This window comes from Trichosurus vulpecula, chromosome 6 (assembly GCF_011100635.1).
Source record: "Trichosurus vulpecula isolate mTriVul1 chromosome 6, mTriVul1.pri, whole genome shotgun sequence".
Lineage (NCBI taxonomy): Eukaryota > Metazoa > Chordata > Mammalia > Diprotodontia > Phalangeridae > Trichosurus > Trichosurus vulpecula.
Genome location: NC_050578.1, coordinates 98283500 through 98297676, shown reverse-complemented (window position 1 = coordinate 98297676; position 14177 = coordinate 98283500). Strand labels below are relative to the sequence as shown.

At 36.2% G+C, this 14177-nt stretch overlaps 1 protein-coding gene across 1 annotated transcript in view; it reads left to right on the top strand.

Moving 5' to 3' along the window:
• RBM46 (RNA binding motif protein 46) overlaps nt 1-14177 on the top strand; it is a 78926-nt gene that overhangs the window by 19650 nt on the left and 45099 nt on the right. The window lies entirely within an intron of this gene.

Genomic DNA, 14177 nt, shown 5'->3' with positions numbered 1-14177 from the left:
ATTTGAGCTGGAATGCTCAGTACTTCTGCCTCTGGCCAGACTCAGTCTGCAGTATCCCCAATTATCTTGTTTCCCTGGGCTGATTTGGGCTAGAAAAATAACTCATTATGATTTTTTATTTGAGTTTCCTGATCAAGATTTGGTCTAATGTGAGTGGGAGAGTTTGCTGTACCTCCCACTACTCTACAATACTACTTTTAGCTTTAGTTTTTCCAGCAGTTTGTTTATTCCTGCATTTTACTTTTTGTTTATATTTGTTGGATTTGTATAATTTTAGAAGCTAAGACATTTGGAGCATATAAGTTTTTTATTGATACTGGTTTTTTATCTGTGTTTTCTTACTGTATAACGTAATTTCTTTTTTTATTCCTATTTATATTGTAATTATTTGCGTTTTCTTTTTCTGATAGAATGATTGCAAATCTTCCTTTGGGGTTCGCCTGATGTATAATAAATTTTGTTCCAGCCTCTCATTTTTAATCTTTGTATGTCTGTTTTCTAGATTTTCTGGTAAGCATAGCATTATGGGGTTTTGTTTTCTTATCCAATCTGAGTCACACCTTTCATTGTATTGTTTAATCCATTCACATTTAAAGTTAAGAGGATTATATTTATATTTTTCTCTATTGTTTCTCCGATATAGCTTTTTCTTTCTTAATTAGGACTTTTTAGGTTGCTTATTCTATTTCCAGGCAGTACTCTGTCCCTACAGTTATTTTTGTTTGATCTACCTTAAAGCAACCCTGTACCCACAGGTTCTCTTTCCCTGGTGTTCAACTTGTACCCCCTCACATTTGTCACTCCTTTCACCTGGAGTTTTGCTTACTGATTTCTTTTTATTTTATTTAGTTATATAATTCTTTGTCTCCTTTTTTCCTTTCTCAGTTGAATAATTAAAATATTTCCTGCTTCTTATTTTTCCTTCAACTTGTTTTGATTTTATGGTCCCCCCTCCAATTTTCTATACCTTTTTCTTAAAAAATATTTCTTTACCTTTTCTTTTCATCATTTCCCTTCCCTTTATGTATATTCTAAACTTTATTCTGTGATACTTATTTATGCCCTCTTTTGGAAGTACAGCTTCTAAGATACCCATTTTGAGTTCCTTCTAATTTTGATTTGTTGCCTTGTAGATTTTATCCCTTTTCCCCCTTTTTTCTTTTGTCCCTTGCTCTTGTATCAATTCCTGGAGGAGTTAGAGAGGATAGGACTATTATTATCATAATATGGTAGAGATCTCCCTGTGTTACTGATACTATGGTTTATGCCCTCTTTATTCTATCATCTTTTTCCATTGCAGTGGAATATCTTTTCTGGGTCCATGGCATTCCCATCCTTCTGGGTACTAGTTGCTCTCAGGAGCTTTTATTTTTCTTCTCTTAGATCATGTTGTCCAGGAAGTAGTCTCTCTGCATATCAAATCTCACCAGATCATGCCTATTGTAGAGTCCCTATTTCCCATTAGAGAATCTACCTTTATAGCCCGATGGCACCCAGTTCTGCCTCTGTGCCAAAGTTTCCTCTTTTTTTCCCCCTTTCTTAACAATTCTTCCCTTTGCCACCTTACCCACTCTTCTTGCTAAGCAACTTGAGGAGTTGTTTTCCTTTTGTTGTTTACTATTGACTTAATTAGGGTATCTTTTCCCACCTCCATCCCTTTATGTACACCTTCCCATTCTGTAGTTTAGTCTCACAGAATCATTTGATTAGTCTAGGGTGATGGTATAGGCCTGTTTCTCCACTATTGTCACTTTTCCTATTTCTTCTTTCAGTTTTATCTCCTTATGTGCTTTCAGAAAAACATCTCCCAATTGTTAGTTTCTCCTTTTTTAAAAAAAATCCTGTAGCTTTATCTTTTAAGTTTTTTTTTTAATACTTTCTAGGCACAGGGTAATTGATTTCATTATTCGTGCTTTTCTTGGTAATTTTCGTTGAATAATCTGCTCATGTATGTTTTTTTTAAAAGGAATATTTCATGTGCTTCTCTTTTATTCAGTGTTCATCTTTTTCATTGATAATTAGGCTTAGGATTTTAGGGTATTGTCATTTTGGGTTGTATCGTGAACTGCTTTGTTTTTTAGAATGTATTCATTCTCTTATATACACATATATATTATAATATATGTTATATATTCTCTTACATTCTGGTTGGTATAGAACTGACTTAGGTTATTTAAATTTTCTTTCCTTTATATTTGAAGATTTTCCTCCAGGTCACTTGTAGAACTTAATGTTTTTCATTGGAGTTCTTGGATTTAACCACTCTGGGTCTTGAAGTTTGAAGCATAGGTTTTCTTTTTTTGAAGGTTATCTGTAGATCTTCCTTAGTTGGTGCTTTGTTTTCTACATTCATAAATTCTGGACAGTTTTCTAGTATTACTTTTTACTTTGCTGTATTTAGGGTTTTTTTTGTCTTGTTATGTTTTTCTATGAGACATATGATCCTTAATGATCTCAGCACAGCTGTCTTTGAGATTGTTGTGTTTTGCCTAGAGATCATGTGTTCTTTTGACGGTATTGCTTTTTGCTTCTCTTTTTCCGGGTGTTTTTTCACTTCACTATATTTGTATTCTCAATCAATTGTTTTCTCTTTTGCTTTTTTGGGGAAACTAGCCATTGTGGATTCAGGTTTTTCTATTTTGCTTATTATTTTTTCTGGGCAATTCAAAAATTATGCCATTTGCTCCCTTTTTCTTTCAAGGTTTTGAATGCTCTTTTGAAGCATTTTGGAATATCCTCTGTTCTAAGCCCTCTTTGGAATTAACAGGATCCTATGTTTTCTCAAGTGTTTGTTCAGTTCCCTTTATCTTGCAATAGTTAATGATATTGGAAATCATTTAGATATCTTCCCATCTCTTTTTATGTCTTTCTGTTGATTTATTACTGCTGTTTTTTTAATTGAGTTTTATTTCTCCTGAGGTCTTTGACAGTTTTAGCTTTTTCCCTTCATATTCTGTTACTCACTTTCTGACTCTTTTGAAAGAGTCATGGACCTCAAAGCTGTTTCAGTCTCTTCCTTTGTTGGGGAATTCTCATTTTTTGTGCTTAGTTGAGTTCCTGTCCCAGTGACTTGTAGGAGGTGGGGTGTATGTGTGCACAGATGCACTTGCTCCAGCAGGATGTCTTCCCTCCCTTCCCGCCCCGCCCCCCCACCGGTCTTTTCTGTTCTTTAGTTCGATGAATAAGTGAAACTGTGCAGAGTTGAAGTCTACTGCTTGTTGCCACAGAATGATGGCATGAGGGCCTGTGCATGTCAGGGTATGTTGACAGAGACTTCAGTGAGTATGTAAGGGTTATAAGTTCTGGGCAGGGTAAGGGACTAGTGTTCTCCACTGGGAATTCATAGGGCTTTTATCTGGTCATACTTTTTGGTATTTTGACCTATGGGTACAACTATAATTTCTCTACTTATGGCACCTAATTCTTCATTGGGCTTTTTGTTTTTGCAAGTTAATAGGCACTAGACAAAATGTCTAGTCTTCTGTTATGTTGGTCCTTTGATGTAAATCTTCCCATTTTTATCCTTAAATACCCTTGAGATGATTTTGCTTTGTTGAATCTCTTGCTTAGATCTTTAAAATAGATTTTGCTTGCTATTGCTTCTCATTATGAAACAATATTTTTTAATAGTGACCAATCATCTGTTGCAACATTGTATAAATGAGTTTGTGTTCTAAACTGCCTTTGGCCATCCTCTCTTCACTTCGCAATTATGCTAAGTATTTACTAAGGTGTGTAATCACTTACTTGGTTTTATTGTTGTGATAATTGATTTATATTAGTTAAAATCCACATAAAATTGATATAATTAGTGATGATGTGATTTCTGTTGTCCATTTCTCATTTTTATTCTCATATTTTTTTTGAATAATTAAATCCACAGAATCTTACTCTAATGCTTCACCTTGGCACAGAGATGACCCTGACTTCTTGAAGATTAGTCCTGTGAGTGGCAAACTCTGTTAGGTTCTCCCATGCTTGTAGGACTTTATGTATGGTTGTGACAATAGGATGAGTCTGCTTTCTGAGGACTGGCCTAGCTAAATACAGAAAGGCTTTTCACAAGTAATCTGATTAAGGCAATTATTTATTGGATGTGGCAATCCATGAAACTGAAAAATACAAAATGCTTTAGACTTGTGTTATTTGCTTTCTGCATCTGTAATAGAATGGTAGACATGGGAAAAGAGGATTCTAAGAAACATAGTTTCTAAAATATCAAACTTTTTTAATTTTGCTGTTGGTACTTTAAATGTAAAATCCTTGTCTAGTGACCAACAAGGGGATAAATACATTGCTGGAGAAGCTGAATCAATTAGTCTTCCTATTCTTTCTATAAATGAAACCACAACAAATAAGGAGGTTGCAGCCAAATGGAAAGATAGTGCAGTGGATAGAGTGTTAGCCCCGGAGTAAGACTCATCTTACTAAGTTCAAATCTTGTCTCAGACACTTTGTAGCTGTGTGATGCTGGGCAAGTCACTTGACCCTGTTTGTTTCAGTTTCCTCATCTAAAAAATGAGCTGGAGAAGGAATTGGCAAACCACTCCACTATCATTGCCAAGAAAACCCTAAATGGAACAACTGAAACAACTGAGCAACAATGACGTTTCCTTGGAGAGACCAAAAAATGAGACATGATGGTCTTAAAAATAGAAATATTTTTCATAGGCTATATGGTTGTCTTATAGTACTCATAATAAACATATGCAAAAAACCCCACCATGAAAATAAATAATTGCAATGTATCCACCAGCATTTTTAGGGATGGAGAGGTTGAGAATTGTGTTTTTTTTTTTTTTTTTTTTTTTTGGTTAAAAAAATTTTTAGGACTCTACCCCTTTACATGAAATTAACATATACTCTGAAATTTGGTGACTTCATTAAAAGGGGGAAGGGAGGCTAGAATAGTGAGAAATAAGTGGGAAAATGTGACTCAGGAAGAAGGAATAAAAGAGACCAAAGACTTGTAGACTTCACAGAAGTATTGTAACTTTACATCATGAATACTTTGAGAAAAGAATTGGTAGGTATTGCACATAGTGAGCATCAAATTACATAACAAAAGAAATGAAATTGATTAGATTTGTTACTGAAATATCTCCAGGTTGGCTGTCTGTGTATAGGCATAGTGCCAGCTTTTCAGAGCAAAGGTCAAAATTAGCAAAAAGCTAAAAGAAATGATGAGCTTCTGAGATGCTGAGAAAAAAGATATGACTTGCAATTGAGATAATTTACTCCTAATCTGTTTCATTAAGCATTCTTGAATTATTGTGTATAAATTGTCTTTTAATAAATTGCCTTAAGTGTTTTATTGACTTGCGACTTAACAGAATATTTTTATCTTCATTTAGTATTAATGCTCAGTTGGTGATTCTCTCAGTGCCACATTCTAGGTGTCAACACAGTGACTTAATCGATGGAGGGAATTTTCTCATTGGGAGATAAACTTATATTGGTGACTCATAGGGAACCATTAAAATAATAATAAAAATGCAGTTGTTTTGTAGAAAGAATATCAGAATAATTTTTCTTAACTCTTCTTGGTTTGTAAAGAACTATGAATTTTTTTTGTATGTGTACACTTTAAGGCATATTAAGGGTCCTCACCTTGCTATCCCTTGCCGCATTATATATGCTCTTCTGTATGTAATGATCTGCCAGCCATTCAGCTTTTATTCACTGTGGTTACCACCCTGATCTCTTGACTGCCTTTGTCCACAAGGATTCATCATAAACCTGGTTAGTCAGAAATTGGAAAAGCAAAGTTCAGAAACCCGGTACATTCTTAAATACTCATTGGGAAACAGAATAGTTAAAGGAAGTTCAAAAAGTGACTAGAGATTCATTATAGAATGGTATCAGGATTGTTGAGTGCCTATTTGTGGATTTCTTGGGAAAGAACTATTAGTATTCTACCTCTTCACTTATTTTTGTGAACAGAATATGATTTTTTTTTGAGTATGATATTTGTGAGAGGGAGTGACTTCAATAGAAATAGCCTTTATTAAGTGCCTGCTATGTTCCAGGCACGGTGATAGGCATTGGTGACAAAAACACAAAAAAAGAAATAATTCTTAACCTTAAGAAGCTTACATTCTATCAGGGATATGTGTATACACACATATAATATGTATTATATATAAATATAAACATAAACATACACATAACTATACAGAATAAATGCGAAGTAAATACAAGGTAGCTAAATATATGGTGCTAAGGGTACTAGAAGTTGGGAGAGTAGGAAAGACTTTGTATGGAGCTGCATCTTGAAAGAAGGGGATTCTGTGAGGTGGATGTGAGAAGGCAATGCCTTCCATTTGTGAAGGAATTCCAGTGCAGAGGCACAGGATTAATGTGAGAGCGCCATGTGTGAAGAAAAGGGGAAAGCTATTTTGGCTTGACCCTAAAATTCAAGAAAGGGAGTAGTATATAAAAAAGTTTGAAAGATAGGTTGGAGCCAGGTTGTGAAGAGCTTTAAAAGTCTAACAGATAAATTTATATTTAATCCTAGAAGCAAGAGGGAACCACTAGAGTTGGGGAGCAGCAAAATTAAATCTTTGCTTAAGGGAAATATCTTTGGCAACTACATAAGATAGATTGAAGTGAGGAGAGGCTATTTAGAAGGCTTTTGTCATTCAGGTGAGAGATGATTAGGACCTGTGGGAACATAAACGAGTCAGTCAAATGCAAAGTAAGATTTGACAACTGATTAGGTTTCTGAGGTGAGGAAGAGTGAGGCATCTAGGATCATGATGAGGTTATAAGCCTGGGAGACTGGAAAAATGTTAGTGCCTTCAACAAAAATAGGGAAGTTTGGAAAAGAGGTATGCTATTTTAGAGATGTTAAATTTGATTTGTCTCTGGAATATTTAGTTTGATATGTCCGTTAGGCATTTGGTGATATGATTGAAGTTCAGGGAGTTATATTGGGTGGTGTTTATAGATCTGAGTCGTCTGGCTGTGAAGATATTTAGATAAATAAATTTATGGAGTTGATGAGGTTAGCAAGATTGTATAGGAAGAGAAGAAGGCCTAGGGTGAAGGCTTGTGGAACTCCCACAGATAGGGGGATATGGATGATGAACCAGCAAAGGAGATTGAAGAGTAAGACAGGTAAGTAAACCCTGTGAGAATAGTGTCATGAAAACTCAGGTAGGAGAGAATATCCAGGAAAAGAGTGAGGTCAGCAGTGTCATGGATTGGAAGGGTTATGAAAGGTGATGACTGGGAAAAGACCATTACGTTAAGCAATTTAGATCATTCTAACTTTAGAGAGAGCTGTTTGAATTTTGAGATCAGACATCAGATTCTAGAGGGTTGAATGAGTGAGAGGAGAGGAAATGCGCATAGAAAGATTTTTTTTTTCTGGAAATTAGGTTGAGAAGGAATAGAGATACCTGATAATAGCTTGAGGGGATGGATGGAAGGATTTAGGAAACTTTTTTAAGGTCAGGGAAAATTTGGGTATGTTTTAGGCAGTAGAGAAGGAACAGTATAAATAGGTAAGGATTGAAGACAAAAGAGAAGGGGAATGATGAAGGGGCCAGTTCCCTGGGGAAGATAGGAGATAGGATCAAGGGCATATGAAGAGAGATTGACATTGGCAAAGATGTTATTTCATCTAAAGTGAGTGATGATGTCACGGGGTTTTGTAATAAGAAGGGGGAAAGGGAGCTTATAGTGAATTGGCTTCAGCCTCAATTTTCTTAGCAAAATAAGAGGGAGTTCTTCAGTGAAAAAAATGGGAGGAGGGACAGTGTGGAAGATGAGAGAAAAAAGTTTTGAAATATATTTTATGGGAAGTGAGATAGGAAACTAGGAATTAATTGTCTTGCTGCTGTGAAGGCACAGTTGAAGTTAGGGAAGTTTTTAGTGAACCTAGTCAGTGAGGTTGTGACTTCCTCTAGTTCTCTGTACTACCATGTGATTTAGGAACAAAGTAGGTAAATAGTGGGAGTGATCTAGGGTTGGGGTTTTGGATGGATTTACCGTGGGTGAGGTGATGGGAGATATGGGATGATAAGAGGTTATGGTCAGATAGAAGATTGTTGGAAGGTCATAGGATCATAGATTTAGAGCTGAAAGGGACCTTCAAGGCCATCAAGTCAACATTTCACAGATCAGGGAACTGAGACTCAGGTTGAATGACGTTATCCAGGATTATACAGCTAGTGTTGGTAGGATTTTTTGATCCAAGAAGTAGAATATTAGTGAGTATTGGTGAGATTTAGAGTGTGACCATCTTAATGTGTAGCTGAGATGGAATAGAGGAATAAGCTATGAGATTTGAGTAGACTAGGGAACTGAGAGGCTTAGGTGTTGAAGGAAACATTGGCCTATAAATGCTGAAGTACCCACTTGTGAGGGCATAAGTTGGAGAGGAGACAAAGATGGCTGCTAAACTACTTTAGAAATGAGAGAGGGTGGAGCCAAGATGGTGGGGGAAAAGGCAAGGACACCTGAACTTTCCCACAAACCCCTCCAAATAATTTTAAATAATGCCTTGAAATAAATTCTGTGGTGGAAGAACTCAAAAGAGGAAGGGGTGAAACAATTTTGCAGCCCAAGACAACTTAGAAAATTGTCAGGAAAGGTCCGTTACACTGGTGTGAGAGTGGAATGCAGTCCAGCACAGCCTATGCCCCAGCAAACCAACAGTAGGCCTTGGTGTTGGGGTGGTGTGAGACTGAATCAGTGGTGGCAGCGGTGGTTTCTGGACCTCTCAGCCCACAGTAAGGCGGAGGGGGGTGGGGCCTGTTAGTTGATCAGAAGGAGATTACAGGGGTCCTTTTGCTGGTGTATTGCCCATACTTGGATCTGGGTTGCAGTCCCAGGTCTCAGTCTTGAGAGCGAGGAGGAGCATTAGCATACCAGAGCTTGTAGCCTCAGTGGAGCTGGGACCCTCTGGTCACAGTTCCATGGTGGAAAAAAGTGCTTGTGGTCACGGACCAGAGGACAAGCCAGGAGAGTAGTGAACTCACCTCTTCCTATATCATTCCACCTTGGAAGAAGCGAAAACTTACAGGTCCCTAGAATTATCTCTGAAAGTAGCTGCACAAAAAACCTGAAGCTTGGGAAAGTGCCCTCTCCACTCTGGAAGCAGAGCCCCACTTTAGCATAGAGTTAAAAGTCAAGAAATAGGCAGGAAAAATGGGAAAACAGCCAAAAACAATCTTGACTTATAGAAAGTTTCCTTGGTGACAGGAAAGATCAAAACAAACTCAGAAGAAGACAAAAAAGTCAAAACTCCTATATCTGAAACCTCAAAGGAAAATAATGAATTGGTGTCAGGCCATGGGTGACCTCAAAAAGAATTTTAAAAAGAGAGGTGGAAGAAAAATTAGGAAAAGCAATGAGAGTAATGCAAGTAAATCATAAAAAGAGTCAACATCTGGGTAAAAGAGGCACAAAAACACTTAAGAAAATAACACTTAAAAAACAAAATAGCCTAAACGATGAAAGAGGCACAAGATTGTAGAGATGAGAAGAATGCCTTGAAAAATAGAATTAGCCAAATGGTAAAAAAGATACACAGTTATCTCTTCCGTGTTGTAGAGGTTAGGGATATGGTGTTCACATGATGTGGAAAATCTGTGTAAAATTTTTTGGACCTCCCTTCAGACCAGAGAAGTCTGATTTTTTTTTTCTTTTATGGAGTGTTTGCAGTACCTTATTGTAAAATTGTGTTAAGTATTTGGTCACAGGCTCCATGTCATCTGCTGGCCATTATTTGTCATCTGCAACTTCTGCAAAACTCCCCCCAAAATTCCCATTTAATTTCTTAGGTAATATATTGAAACCTCAGTTGGGTAAGTCACAATATGGAAGGGATAACTACAAAAATTCATTGAAGAGAACTCTTTAAAAAGCAGAATTGGCCAAATGGAAAAAAAGAGTTAGAAAAATTAACTGAAGAAAAAACTTCTTAAAAAAACAAAACGCCTTAAAAAGTAGAATTGGACAAATGGAAAAGGAGGTACAAAATCTCACTAAAGAAAATAATTTCCTTAAAAATTAGAATTGGGCAAGTGGGAACTAATAACTTCATGAGACATCAAGAAACAATAAGACAAAATCAAAAGAATGAAAAATAGATAAAAATGTGAAATATCTCATTGGAAAAACAACTGACCTGGAAAATAGATCTAGGAGAGAGAATGTAAAAATTAATCAACTTCCTGAAAGCAATGATCAAAAAAAGGAGTCTACATAGCATCTTTCAAGAAATTATCAAGGAAGACTGCCCTAATATTTAGAACCAGAGGGTAATCACCTCCTGAAAGAGATCCTAAAATGAAAACTCCTGGGAAGCCAATATAGCCAAATTCTGAGTTCCCAGGTCAAGGTGAGAATATTGTAAGCAGCCAGAAAGGAACAATTCAAATGTTGTGGAAGCACAGTCAGGATAACACAAGATTTAGCAGCTTCTACCTGAAAGTATCAGCAGGCTTGGGATGTGATATTCTGGAGGGCAAAAGATCTAGGATTACACTAAATTACCTCTACCCGTCAATACTGAGTATATAGGGGGAAAAAAAGAATATTCAGTGAGATAGAGAACTTTTAAGCATTCCTGATTGAAGAGACTAGAGCTAAGTAGAAAATTTGTCTTTACATACAAGACTTGAGAAGAAAAAACATAAACAGGAAAGAGAAAGCATAAGGGATTCAATAGGTTAAACTGTTTACATTCCTACATAGGAAAATCATACTTGTAACTCCTAAAAGCTTTCACATCATTAGGGCAGTTGGAAGTATACATAGACAGAAGGCATGGGTTTGAGTTGAATATAATGGGATTATTAGAAAATGAAATTAATGGGTGAGGAGGAATGCATTGGGAGGAGAAAGGGAGAGGTAGAATAGGGTAAATTATCTGACATGTAAGAGGCACCAAAGAACTTTCACAGTGGGGAGGAAGATGGGGGAGACTACACGAACCTTACTCTCATCAGAATTGGCTCAAAGAGGGAATAATATACACACTCAGTTGGGTATAGAAATATGTCTTGCCATCCAGGAAAGTAGGAAGGGAAAGGGATGGTGGGGCACCGATGGAAAAAAGGGCAGATTTGGGGAGGTAAAAGTTAGAAGCAAAACACTTTTTTAAAAATAAGTTTATTTTTAGTTTTCAGCATTCACTTCCATGAGTTCTCCAAGATGGCATGCAATCCAATATACTACATATACATTCCTATTAAACATATTTTCACATTAGTCATGTTGTATAGAAGAATTAGAACTAATGGGAGTAGCCATGAGAAAGAAAAACATAAAACAAAGAAAATAGTTGCTTCAATATGTATTCAGTCTCCGTGTTTTTTTTTTTTTTCTGGTTGTGGATGGCATATTCCATCATGAGTCTTGGAATTGTTTTACATCCTTGCATTGCTGTGAAGAGCTAAGTCTATCAAAGTCAGCCATCGAACACTGTGGCTGTTACTGTATGTAATGTTCTGGTTCTGCATCAGTTCATATATGTCTTTCCAGGTTTTTCTGAAGTCTGCCTGTTCATCATTTCTTACAGCACAATAGTATTCCATTACATTCATATACCACAACTTGTTTAGCCATTCCCCAATTGATGGGCATCCCCTCAATTTCCAGGTCTTGGCTACCATTAAAAGAGCTGCGATAAATATTTTGGTTTATGCGGGTCCTTTCCCCACTTGTATGATCTCTTTGGGATACAGCCCTAGAAGTGGTATTGCTGGGTAAAAGGATATGCACATTTTTATAGCCCTTTGGCATGGTTCCAAATTGTTCTCCAGAATGGTTGGATCAGTTCACAGCTCCACCAGCAATGAATTAGTGTTCCAAGTTTCTCACATCTCCAACATTTATCATTTTCCTCTTTTGTCGTGTTAGCCAATCTGATAGCTGTGATGCAGTACCTCAGAGTTGTTTTGATTTGCATTTCTCTAATCAATAATGATTTAGAGCATTTTTTTCATATGACTATAGATAGCTTTAATTTCTTCCTCTGAAAACTGCTTGTTCATATCCTTTGACCATTTATCAATTGGGGAATGACTTGTATTCTTGTAAATTTGACTCAGTACTCTATGTATTTTAGAAATGAGGCCTTTTTCAGAGACACTATTTGTAAAAATTCTTTCAGAAGTGAGTGTTCCTGTGAGCACTACACCCGCTCTCTCGAGGAGCGTAATAAAATGCCTTCCTCTGCCCAAAAAAAAAAATTCTTTCAGAGTTTTCTCAGAAGCAAAACACTTGAGAAATGGGACAGGGTGAAAGGAGAGAGAGAGAGTAGGATAAACAAGGAGAAAATAGGATAGAGGAAATACATAGTAATCATAACTTGCAAAATTTCTTTTACAGCAAGTAGGTCTGTATCTCAGATAAAAAAACAAAAAAGGAAAAGGAATTACAGGCACAAAAATACAGTACCTCTTATAGTGGTGGCAAAGAATTGGAAATTGAGGAGATGTCAAGATGTCCATCAATTGGGGAATGGCTGAACAAATTGTATACAATTGTGATGGAATACTAAAATCTGGAAAGACTTGCATGCACTGATGCAGAGTGAAATGAGCAGAATCAGGAGAACATTGTATACATTAATACCAATGTTGTATGATGCTCAACTCTGAATGACTTAGCTGTTTCCAACAATGCAATGATCCAAGACAGTTCTGAAGGTCTTAAGACAAAAAATGCTATCCTTCTTGAGAGAAAGAACTGATGGGAGTCTAAATGCACATTGAAGCATACTTCTTTAAAATTTTTTCTTTTTTGTCTGTTTTTTCTTTCACAACATGACTAACATGGAAATACATTTTACATGACTGCACATGTATAAACCTGTATTAAATTGATTGCCTTTTCAATGAGGGAGGAAGGGTAAGGAGGGAATTTGGAACTCAAAATTTTTTAAATGAGTGTTAAATTTGTTTTTACATGTAATTTGGAAAAATTTAAATAGTAAATTTTTTTTAAAAGGAGAGAATAATTTGGGAGATAGTAAAAAGTAGACAATAGCCACCATGATTTGTGTGGGAGTGAAAAATTTTAATAGAGTGAATTTCAAAGGATGAGAGGCTGCTGGGTATTGGTGTTAAAGGGATACTCTAGATGTAGCATTGGGTAGCAAGGTGTAGTCTGATCTTGTAGGACCATTGGTTTGGGGAATGTGAGTAAAGGTACAACTAGTGGTAGAGAGAATAGTCAAGGATATGGTTGTCTGTGGGAAGAAGGCAAGCTTAGAGCAAGTGGATAGAAGAAAATTGAAAGGTAATTATGCAAAATATAGAGATTTTGTTTTATTATTGTTTGCATTATTATTATTATTATAACAGGAATTCCAGCAGGCATAGTGTAGGGAGTGAGCAAAGTTGGAATTGGACATGGTTAGTGTAGAGTTGAGGAGGGTGGGGATTTGAGAATAGGAGATGAGAAGGGAGGGCTAATGGATAGAGGGTCATTGCTAGAGTGAGAAAAGATTCAGATTTAAGTTCTATACATACTAGTTAATACATATTAGGTCTATCACCTTGGGGAAGTCACAACTTCTAAGTGCTGTAGATCTCAGGTTGCAGAATGGGACATGTAAAACTCCCATTCTGCGTTAGTAGAGGGGAATTTCTAAGGTAATAATTCCTTTTGCTGATGAAATCATAGATCTAGACGAAGAAAGAAAAAGGTGGGGAATGACTGATTATAGAGGTAACTTGTTATAGTGGATAGAATTTTGGCTTTGGAGTCAGAAATTCAAATAACTTCAAAATATTTATTAAATTCCTACTTTCTCAGACTCTGGGGATAAACTAACTTACATTCTAATCAGAAAAAAACTTGGGAAACCATGGGCAACTCATTTAGCCTATCTAAACTCAAGACATTTCTGTAATGTTATAAATTGTTGACTGGTTGTGTTCTACATTGGTGAGAAAAGAAAAAAAATGAGAAAACCACATCCTTAGTGTAGTAATGTCTGATATTTATGATGTTGATAACAGACTATAAGTATTCTTTGCCAAGTTTTCCAAATAATATATTATTTTAAAGAACTTGAAAATTTATTTCTTATACAAGATACCTCAATATTTCAAAAGATCTATAACACTTCTTCCACTGAAGCAGATTACACCCCATCTAATAACCTTAGTATCAGATGATATATTGTTAACATAAAATTAATAGGTTCAGTATTT